The sequence below is a fragment of the Salvelinus sp. IW2-2015 genome, unplaced genomic scaffold (genome assembly GCF_002910315.2).
Source record: "Salvelinus sp. IW2-2015 unplaced genomic scaffold, ASM291031v2 Un_scaffold6631, whole genome shotgun sequence".
Taxonomy (NCBI): Eukaryota; Metazoa; Chordata; class Actinopteri; order Salmoniformes; family Salmonidae; genus Salvelinus; species Salvelinus sp. IW2-2015.
Genome location: NW_019947893.1, coordinates 8,517 through 20,375, shown reverse-complemented (window position 1 = coordinate 20,375; position 11,859 = coordinate 8,517).

The window sequence follows — 11,859 nt, the reverse complement described above, 5'->3', positions numbered from 1 at the left end:
ACAGCCCCCAGGGCCTTGAGTATNCTCCATTCCAGGTTTCCCCTACAGCCCCCAGGGCCTTGAGTATATCTCTAATATTTAATTCATATTGAAGTATCTTGCAGCAACATGCTGATAACTCCACCTTTCTCTCTGATACAATTAGTGGTATTTTTGCCATACTGCTCACATCTAGCTAGTCCACAAATGACATTGAAAGTCACATTCATTTTATATGATCAATGTTCTTGCGACAATTTCACCTCGCAAGTTGTTTCTAGTTTAAATATTTACTACAGCCTAGTAGTTGTCACATTTATTTCAAGATTCACATTTGTGCTCGTATGTGTTTTAGGACATTTGACATGAAGTTAATGTCCATATCAGAACTAGATAGAGCTAGATATCGCGAGATTACATGAAGTTAATTTCCATATCAGAACACTAGATGGAGCTAGATATCGCGAGATGACATGAACTTAATTTCCATATCAGAACACTAGATGGAAGTAGATATCGCGAGATGACATGACGTTAATGTCCATATCAGAGCACTAGAGGGATCTAGATATCGCGAGATGATATGCAACTAGAAGTACTGTAAGTGAAAGTGAAAGTGTGAAACTCCACCACCCTTTTCCTCCATTATTTATGACCCAGACGTCGTGTTACATTCTGTTCGTTGACAAATTATCCTTTGAACTGTTTTGGTTTATTTTTCTAAACTCTAAATAGTTTTATTCACCAGTTACAAACAGCTTTACCTTGGAGTCAGACTTGTTTTGTTCGTGAAATGAAGACCTTTCCGACCTCGGCGGTCTGGTGTTTTGGGATTCTGTTCATCAGTGTTTCATTGATAACGACAGGTAGGCCACAACATTATTCCTTCATTATTTAGCCTGTAGGCTGTTTTATTATCTGAACATAATATTAACAAGAAAGAAACAGGGAGAATTCAAGTTCAGGATCAAAACCGAGTGCAGGAAATGTAGATGTCTTGTCACTGTGTAGTTGTCTGATCAGACAGGGCAGTTTGGGTGTGGTGGTGCTGTAGGGTGTCCGTGGCAGACAAACACTATTTATTTTTACACAATAATTATTACACAATAATTCGACACGGCAGTGACTTTTTCGTAGCAGGTTAGGAGAAGTTACGATGTAGGTTAGGACAAATAGTTAGGTTAAGAAAAGGGTTAGCGAAAATGTACGTTAGGATTGTGAGTTAAGTTTAGGTAAAGTGTTAGCGAAAATGCTCTCCTAACTTGTTACGAAAATCGTAGCTGTATCGAAGTGGCATAAAGTAGAGAACGGCGAACATTGTTAAGCCAAAGGAAGTGTCGCCATGTTTATGACTAGAAAGAGGAGACGTTTTACCATCTGAGTTGAACAGACACACAGAATTCAGATCGTAAAACGTCTTCTCTTTTCAGTCATAAATATGGCTACAGCCAAGGAAGAGTAGACTCACCGGGTCGAAATAATGACGGTTAGATTTGGGAACACGGGTTATGTTTAAAATAAGCTAAAATATGTGGAATTTCTGCCATACTGCTCACACCTGTCTAGCTAGTCCACAACTGACAGTGAAAGTCACATTAATGTTATATAATCAAATGTTCTTGGTACAATTTCACATCGTAAATTGTTGAAATATTAACTACAGCCTACTTATTTTGTTTACATTGTTTGCAAACTCATGTGACACGTATTAATGCCAAATTAACACGCTAAACAGGCACACACAAAAAAAACGTCTATACAATTGAAATCGGGAGTTTACATACATTTAGGTTTGAGTCATTAAAACTCGTTTTTCAACCACTCCCAAATTTCTTGTTAACAAACTATAGTTTTGGCAAGTCGGTTAGGACATCTGCTTTGTGCATGACACAAGTCATTTTTCCAACAATTGTTTACAGACAGATTATTTCACTTATAATTCACTGTATCACAATTCCAGTGGGTCAGAAGTTTACATACACTAAGTTGACTGGGCCTTTAAACAGCTTGGAAAATTCCAGAAAATGATGTCATGGCTTTAGAAGCTTCTGATAGGCTAATTGACATAATTTGAGACAATTGGAGGTGTACCTGTGGATGTATTTCAAGGCCAACCTCAAATCAGTGCCCTCTTTGCTGACATCATTGGGAAAATCAAAAGAAATCAGCCACAAAAATTGTAGACCTCCACAAATCTGGTCACCCTTGGGAGCAATTTCCAAATGCCTGGGTACCACGTTCATCTGTACAACAATAGTACGCAAGTATAAACACCATAGGACCACGCAACCGTACAACCGCCTCAGGGAAGGACGACAACTTCCTGTCTCCTAGAGATAGAACGTTTCTTGGTGTGAAAAGCTGCAAAATCAATCCTCAGAACAACACAAAGGACCTTGTGAAGATGCTGGAGGAAACGGGTACACATGTACTCTATGAGCCACGTAAAAACCAGTCCTATATCGACATAACCTTAAAAGCCTGACTCAGCAAGGGATAGTGCCCACTGCTCCAAATACGCCAAACCTCGACTCAGTTACACCAGCTCTGTCCAGGGGAATGGGCCAAAATTCACCCCAACTTATTGTGGAAGCTTGTGGAAGACTACCCATAAACGTTTGACCCAGTCTTTAAACAATTAAAGCGCAATCGCTATCCGAAATAACTAATTGAGTGTATGTAACATCTTTCGACTCCACTGGAATGTGATTGAAAGAAATAAAGCTGAAATCATTCTCTCTACTTATTATTCTGACATTTTCACATTCTTAAATCCAAAGTGGTGATCCTAACTGACTAAGACTGGGAATTTTTACTAGGATTAAATGTCAGGAATTGTGAAAAACTGATTGTATGGAAACTTCCGACTTCAACATGTATATATTTTTTTAGCTAATGGTTGGGGCGTGCTTGGTTTCCTCCGCGTTGTTCCTTGCGTAGATCCAACCACAACTCATTTCCTCCTCTCTTGATACAATTGGATCCGGTGTGGACAAGGGCAAAGCGAGATGATGTGGGTTCGTTACATAGGAAGATACACAGCGCCGGGCCAAGGACCAAGGTGCGGTCTAGACCCCCCCCTCCAAGGAGTGATATAGGCAAATAGTGCTCAGATAGTGTGATCAGGCCTACCACTGTTGTGTCGTCGGCAAACTTAATGATGGTGTTGGAGTCGTGCCTGGCCGTGCAGTCATGAGTGAACAGGGAGTACAGGAGGGGACAACCAGACTGAGCACGCCTCCATTAACACCGACGTAGTGGAGCAGGTTCTGAATCTAAAAAAAATTGGATAGTTTTCCCCACCAAGATTTAAATGCTGAAATCGCCTCTGGAAGAGATACAAAGAATTCAGATCGTAAAACGTCTTCTCTTTTTAGTCATAAATATGGCGAAAGCCAAGTATATGTCACCAGGTCGAACAAGGGTTATGTTACAGTGCCCATTAGAGGACTCATCTTTATATCTGTGCCATAATATTGTCTGGTCAACATACAGAGTGCTGGTGGAAGCCCTAAATGGCGCTGCACATGCTTAAACAGCCTATTGGCCACTAGAGGCCTCTGTCATTCTCTATGGTAATGCCTTGTGACCCCTGTGACTGCTGTGAAGCAGGCAAGAAGAACTAAGTACTTCCGGGTCACATATTTCTGGATTTCTTCAGAATAAGACTCTTGTCCTCTACACAGTGTGTTTTGTGTGTGTAGGTACTCCTATCATCTATTGCACCAAACACAGTTTAATAGTAACCTATAGCAACATGATCTTTAACATTCCATCTACTGATCACAGTGTTTCTTTCCATTGTTCAACCAGTCTCACCTAATCACCTGCTAGTATCTAGCTAGTCCGCCTGGGTTAATTTTACCAAGTTGGATGCTCATGTTAGCTAACTAGCTAGCTACCACAGCTAGGTTTGACTTTTTCTAGCTAGTATCTAGCTAGTCCGCCTGGGTTAATTTAACCAAGTTGGATGCTCACGTTAGCTAACTAGCTAGCTACCACAAGAGCAAGAGATAGCTACTGTAGTACCTGTTGGTCTACCCATAGTTTTTTTCACTCTCTTTGTGTGTGTGTGTGACTGCTTTTCAAAGCCCCTTCCCTTTCATAGATAAGACAGAGCACTTTCATGATGTGATCTGGTTCTGGAAGTGTGTGTGTGCAAAGACAAAGGACACAAGTCATACAGTGTGTGAGAAAGTAATCAGTTGGTGATAGAGGTCGACCGATTAATCAGAATGGCCGATTTAATTAGGGCCGATTTCAAGTTTTCATAACAATCGGAAATTTGTATTTTTGGGCTCCGATTTGCCGATTTAAAAAAGAAAAAAGAAAAAAAATAAAAAAAATAAAAAATAAAATAAAAATATGTATATATACAGTATATCACAAAAGTGAGTACACCTCTCACAGCCATTTTCCCTCCCCGGTGTCATGTGACTCGTTAGTGTTACAAGGTCTCAGGTGTGAATGGGGAGCAGGTGTGTTAAATTTGGTGTCATCGCTCTCACACTCCCTCATACTGACTGGTCACTGGAAGTTCAACATGGCACCTCATGGCAAAGAACTCTCTGAGGATCTGAAGAAAAGAATTGTTGCTCTACATAAAGATTGGCCTGGGCTATAAGAAGATTGCCAAGACCTTGAAACTGAGCTGCAGCACAGTGGCCAAGACCATACAGAGGTTTAACTGGACAGGTTCCACTCAGAACAGGCCTCGCCATGGTCAACCAAAGAAGTTGAGTGCAGCGTCATATCCAGAGGTTGTCTTTGGGAAATAGACGTATGAGTGCTGCCAGCATTGCTGCAGAGGTTGAAGGGGTGGGGGGTCAGCCTGTCAGTGCTCAGACCATACGCCGTACACTGCATCAAATTGGTCTGCATGGTTGTCGTCCCAGAAGGAAGCCTCTTCTAAAGATGATGTACAAGAAAGCCCGCAAACAGTTTGCTGAAGACAAGCAGACTAAGAACATGGATTACTGGAACCATGTCCTGTGGTCTGATGAGACCAAGATAAACTTATTTGGTTCAGATGGTGTCAAGCGTGTGTGGCGGCAACCAGATGAGGAGTACAAAGACAAGTGTGTCTTGCCTACAGTCAAGCATGGTGGTGGGAGTGTCATGGTCTGGGGCTGCATGAGTGCTGCCGGCACTGGGGAGCAAAACTATATAACCTTCCTGTATTCTGACTAGATGTGTTAAACATTATAACGCTTCCTGTATTCTGACTAGATCAGATGGTGTTAAACTTATATAACCTTCCTGTATTCTGACTAGAATGGTGTTAAACTATATAACCTTCCTGTATTCTGACTAGATCAGATGTTAAACTATATAACCTTCCTGTATCTGCTAGACAGATGGTGTTAAACTACATAACTTCCTGTATTCTGACTAGATGGTGTTAAACTATATAACCTTCCTGTATTCTGACTAGATGGTGTTAAACTATATACCTTCCTTCTTTCGACTAGATGTGTTAAACTATATAACCTTCCTGTATTCTGACTAGATCAGATGTTAAACTATATAACCTTCCTGTATTCTGACTAGATCAGATTTTACTATATAACCTTCCTGTATTCTGACTAGATGGTGTTAAACTATATAACTTCCTGTATTCTGACTAGATCAGATGTGTTAAACTATATAACCTTCTGTATTCTGACTAGATCAGATGTTAAACTATATAACCTTCCGTATTCTGACTAGATCAGATGTTAAACTATATAACCCTTCCTGTATTCTCATAATAGATGGTGTTAAACTAATAACCTTCCTGTATATTCTGACTAGATTGTGTTTAAACTATATAACCTTCCTGTATTCTGACTAGATCAGATGTGTTAAACTATATAACCTCCTGTATTCTGAACTAGATCAGATGTGTAAACTATAAACTTCCTGTATTCTGACTTAGATCAGAGTGTTAAACTATATAACCTTTCCTGATTTCTGACTAGATCAGATGTTAAACTTATAACACCTTCCTGTATTCTGACGGATGGTTTAAACTATATAACCTTCCTGTATTCTGACTAGATCAGTGTGTTAAACTAATACCTTCCTGTATTCTGTACTTAGATCAGATGGTGTTAAACTAATAAACCTTCTGTATTCTGACTAGATGAGGTGTTAAACTATATTAACCTTCCTGTATTCTGACAAGTTGGTGTTTAAAACTATATAACCTTCCTGTATTCTGACTAGATAGATGTTAAACTATATACCTCCTGTATTCTGACTAGATCAATGGTGTTAAATATATAACCTTCCGTATTCTGACTAGATCAGATGTTAAACTATATAACCTTCTGTATTCTGACTAGATAGTGTTAAACTACATAACCTTCCGATGTAATCTGACTAGATCAGATGGATTAAACTATATAACCTTCCTGTATTCTGACTAGATCAGATGTATAACTATATAACCTCGTATTCTGACTAGATCAGATGGTGTTAAACTATATAACCTTCCTGTATTCTGACTAGATCAGATGTTAAACTATAATAACCTCCTGTATTCTGACTAGATCAGATGTTAAACTATATAACCTTCCTGTATTCTGACTAGATCAGATGTTAAACTATAAACTTGCCTGTATTCTGACTAGATCAGCTGTGTTAAACTATATAACCTTCCTGTATTCGACTAGATCAGGTGTTAAACTATATAACCTTCCTGTATTCTGACTAGATCAGATGTTAAACTATATAACCTTCCTGTATTCTGACTAGATCAGATGGTAAACTATATAACCTTCCTGTATTCTGACTAGATCAGATGGTAAACTATATAACCTTCCTGTATTCTGACTAGATTCAGATGGTAAAACTATATAACCTTCCTGTATTCTGACTAGATCAGATGGTGGAACTATATAACCTTCCTGTATTCTGACTAGATCAGATGGTGGTAAACTATATAACTTCCTGTATTCTGACTAGATCAAGATGGTGGTAACTATATAACCTTCCTGTATTCTGACTAGATCAGATGGTGGTAAACTGTATAACCTTCCTGTATTCTGACTAGATCAGACGGTGTTAAACTATATACCTTCCTGTATTCTGACTAGATCAGATGGTGTTAAACTATATAACCTTCCTGTATTCTGACTAGATAGATGGTGTTAAACAATATAACCTTCCTGTATTCTGACTAGATGGTGGTTAAACTATATAACCTTCCTGTATTTCTGACTAGATGTGTAAACTATATAACCTTCCTGTATTCTGACTAGATCAGATGTTAACTATAATAACTTCCTGTATTCTTTACTAGATCAGATGTTAAACTATATAACCTTCCTGTATTCTGACTAGATCAGATGGTGTTTAAACTATATAACCTTCCTGTATTCTGACTAGAATCAGATGTTAAACTATATAAACTCCTGTATTCTGACTAGATCAGGTGTTAAACTACATAACCTCCTGTATTTCTGACTAGATCAGATGGAGTTAAACTATATAAGCTTCCTGTATTCTGACTAGATCAGATGTTAAACTATATAACCTTCTGTATTCTGACTAGATTAGATGGTGTTAAACTATATAACCTTCCTGTATTCTGACTAGATGGTGTTAAACTATATAACCTTCCTGTATTCTGACTAGATCAGATGTTAAACTATACAACTTCCTGTATTCTGACTAGATCAGATGGAGGTAAACTATATAACCTTCCTGTATTCTGACTAGATCAGATGTTAAACTATACAACCTTCCTGTATTCTGACTAGACAGATGGAGGTAAACTATACAACCTTCTGTATTCTGACTAGATGGTGTTAAACTAATAACCTTCCTGTATTCTGACTAGATCAGATGTTAAACTATACAACCTTCTGTATTCTGACTAGATGGTGTTAAACTATACAACCTTCCTGTATTTTAAAAAGTGCATTCTCACTGTTGAGTTTGACGCATGATATCTCATAAGAAAAGAGTTGGTGTTTTTGATGTAACAGTTATATTATAATAGTTTATTATATTTGATTCTGTTATGCAGAATATCTAGAAAGATGAAATTGCATATTGTAAGTTCCTAGGGTCCCATTCGCAATCACTGTTGAACATCTTACTTTGTATCAGTAAAGTGTATAGGTCACGTCTTTATTAACAGGTTCTGATGTATATGATGCAGTGGCTTAACTCTCAAGGGTAGGGGGCAGCATTCGGAATTTTGGATGAAAAGCATGCCCAAATATTAAACTGCCAGCTACTCATCCCCAGAAGATAAATATGCATATTATTAGTAGATTTGGATAGAAAACACTCTGAATTTTCTAAAACTGTTTGATCATAAACTTCTATGTGGCGAAACCCAGAGGACAACATTCAGATTTTTTTTTTTTTAGGTCACTCTCTTTCAGATGAGTTTTCATATGGAAACCAGATTTTCTAAACGACATGCTTGCAGTTCCTACGGCTGTCCACTGGATGTCAACAGTCTGAGAAATTGGTTGAGGTTATTCTTTGTGTAATGAAGAAGTACGGCCATTTTGAACGAGAGTCACTCGAAGTGTCCTGTTTGTGAGCAGAAAGCTAGCTATAGTTGGTTTTAATCCTGTATTGAACACAGATCATCCCGTCTTCAATTTTATCGATTATTAACTTTAAAAAAATACCTAAAGTTGTATTACAAAAAGTAGTTTGTCATTTTTTGGCAAAGTTACAGGTAACCTTTGAGATATTTTGTCGTCACGGTTTGAGCAAGTTGGAACCTGTGTTTTTCTGGATCAACGCGCCAAATAAATGGACATTTTGGATATATAACGACGGAATTAATCGAACAAAGGACCATTTGTGATGTTTTATGGACATATTGGAGTGCCAACAACAGAAGCTCATCAAAGGTAAGCATGAATTATATTTTTATTTCTGCTTTTGTGTCCGCACCTTCGGGTTTGAAATATGCTTCTCTCTTTGTTTACTATGGTGCTATGCTCAGATAATAGCATCGTATGCTTTCGCCGAAAAGCCTATTTGAATTCTGACATGTTGGCTGGATTCACAACCTGTGTAGCTTTAATTTGGTATCTGTCATGTGTGATTTAATGAAAGTTTGACTTTATAGTAATTTTCATGGTATTCATTTTAATTTGGCGCCTGCATTTTCTCAGGCTTTTTGCAAGTGAGACAGTAGCGTCCGCCTAAACTCAGATTTTGATATAAATATGAACTTTACCGAACAAAACATACATGTATTGTGTAACAGGAAGTCCTATGAGTGTCATCTGATGAAGATCATCAAAGGATAGTGATTAATTTTATCTCTATTTGCTTTGTTACTCCTCTCTTTAGCTGGAAAAGGCTGTCTTTTCTGTGACTTGGCTCATACCTTACATAATCGTTTGGTGTGCTTCGTCCCCGTAAAACCTTTTTGAAATCGGACACTTTGCTGGATTTACAACAAGTGTATCTTTAAAATGTTGTCACATACTTGATGTTTGAGGAATTTAAATTATGGGATTTCTGTTGTTTTTGAATTTGGCGCCCTGCAGTTTCACTGGCTGTTGACGAGGTGGGACGCTACCGTGCCCACATACCCTACAGAAGTTAAAGAATATAAAAAGTATAGTCAAACTACATGATACAACAGCCATATTAAGCACCTAAGGAAGTAACTGAAGCCATGTTGAGATAGTCAATGCATTTAGAAGTGTGAAGAGATCTTTACAGTTATCAAAATAAACCCCATCCTTATCTACCATGCATTTACAGAGCATTACAGCTAAAATATATTTGATGCAGGCTCTACAGTGTGACTGTTTTACTCCGATACGTATAAATACAGCTTGTATAACAGTGTAAATTTGCTGTGCCCCCAAATACAGTGGGGAGAACAAGTATTTGATACACTGCCGATTTGCAAGTTTTCCTACTTACAAAGCATGTAGAGGTCTGTAATTTTTATCATAGGTACACTTCAACTGTGAGAGACGGAAGCTAAACAAAATCCAGAAAATCACATTGTATAATTTTTAAATAATTAATTTGCATTTTATTGCAACATAAGTATTTGATCACCTACCACCAGTAAGAATTCCGGCTTACACCTGTTAGTTTTTCTTTTAGAAGCCCTCCTGTTCTCCACTCATTACCTGTATTAACTGCACCTGTTTGAACTCATTACCTGTATAAAAGACACCTGTCCACACACTCAATCAAACAGACGCCAACCTCTCCACAATGGCCAAGACCAAGAGCTGTGTAAGGACATCAGGATAAAATTGTAGACCTGCACAAGGCTGGGATGGGCTACAGGACAATAGGCAAGCAGCTTGGTGAGAAGGCAACAACTGTTGGCGCAATTTTATGAAATGGAAGAAGTAAAGCTGACGGTCAATCACCCCGGTCTGGGCCCATGAAGATCTCACCTCGTGGGGCATCAATGATCATGAGGAGGTGAGGGATCAGCCCAGAACTACATGGCAGGACCTGCTCAATGACCTGAGAAGCTGGGACACAGTCTCAAAAAACCATAGTAACACACTATGCCCATGGATTAAAATCCTGCAGTGCACGCAAGGACCCCCTGCTCAGCCAGCGCATTCCAGGCCCGTCTGAGTTTGCCAATGACCATCTGGATGATCCAGAGGAGGAATGGGAGAAGGTCAGATGGTTGATGAGACAAAAATAGAGCTTTTTGGTTTAAACTCACTCGCCGGTTTGGAGGAAGAAGAAGGATGAGTACAACCCCAAAACAACCATCCCAACCGTGAAGCATGGAGGTGGAAACATCATTCTTTGGGGATGCTTTCTGCAAAGGGACAGGACGACTGCACCGTATTGAGGGAGGATGGATGGGGCCATGTATCGCGAGATCTTGGCAACCAACCTCCTCTCCCTCAGTAAGAACATTGAAGATGGGTTTGTGGCTGGGTCTTCCAGCATGACAACAACCGAAACACACAGCCAGGGCAACTAAGGAGTGGCTCGTAAAACATCTCAAGGTCCTGGAGTGGCCTAGCCAGTCTCCAGACCTGAACCCAATAAAAATTTTGGAGGGAGCTGAAAGTCGTATTGCCAGCGCCAGCACCGAAACCTGAAGGATCTGGAAAGGTCTGTATGGAGGAGTGCCAAAATCCTGCTGCAGTGTGTGCAAACCTGTCAAGAACTACAGGAACGTTTGATCTGTGTATTTGCAAACAGAGGTTTCTGTACCAAATATTTAAGAATCTGCTTTTCTGATGTATCAAATACTTATGTCATGCAATAAAATGCAAATTAATTACTTAAAAATATTACAATGTGATTTTCTGGATTTTGTTTTAGATTCCGTCTCTCACAGTTGAAGTGTACCTATGATAAAAATTACAGACCTCTACAGCGTTGTAAGTAGGAAAACCTGCAAAATCGGCAGTGTATCAAATACTTGTTCTCCCACTGTAAATCAACACACAGCCATTATGTCTAACCGCTGGGCAACAAAAGTGAGTACACCCTAGATGAAAATGTCCAAATTGGCCCCAAAGTGTCAATAATTTTGTGTGCCACCATCATTTTCCAGCACTGCCTTAACCCTCTGGGCATAGGAGGTTCACCAGAGCTCCACAGGTTGCCACTGGATCACTCTTCCACTCCTCCATGACGACATCACGGAGCTGGTGGATGTTAGAGACCTTGCACTCTCCACCTCCGTTTGAGGATGCCCCACAGATGCTCAATAGGGTTGAGGTCTGAGACATGCTTGGCCATCCATCACCTTTACCCTCAGCTTCTTTAGCAAGGCAGTGGTCGTCTTGGAGGGTGTGTTTGGGGTCGTTATCATGTTGGAATATGCCTGCGGCCCAGTCTCCGAAGGGAGGGGATCATGCTCTGCTCAGTATGTCCAGTACATGTTGGCATTCATGGTTCCCTCAATGAACTGTA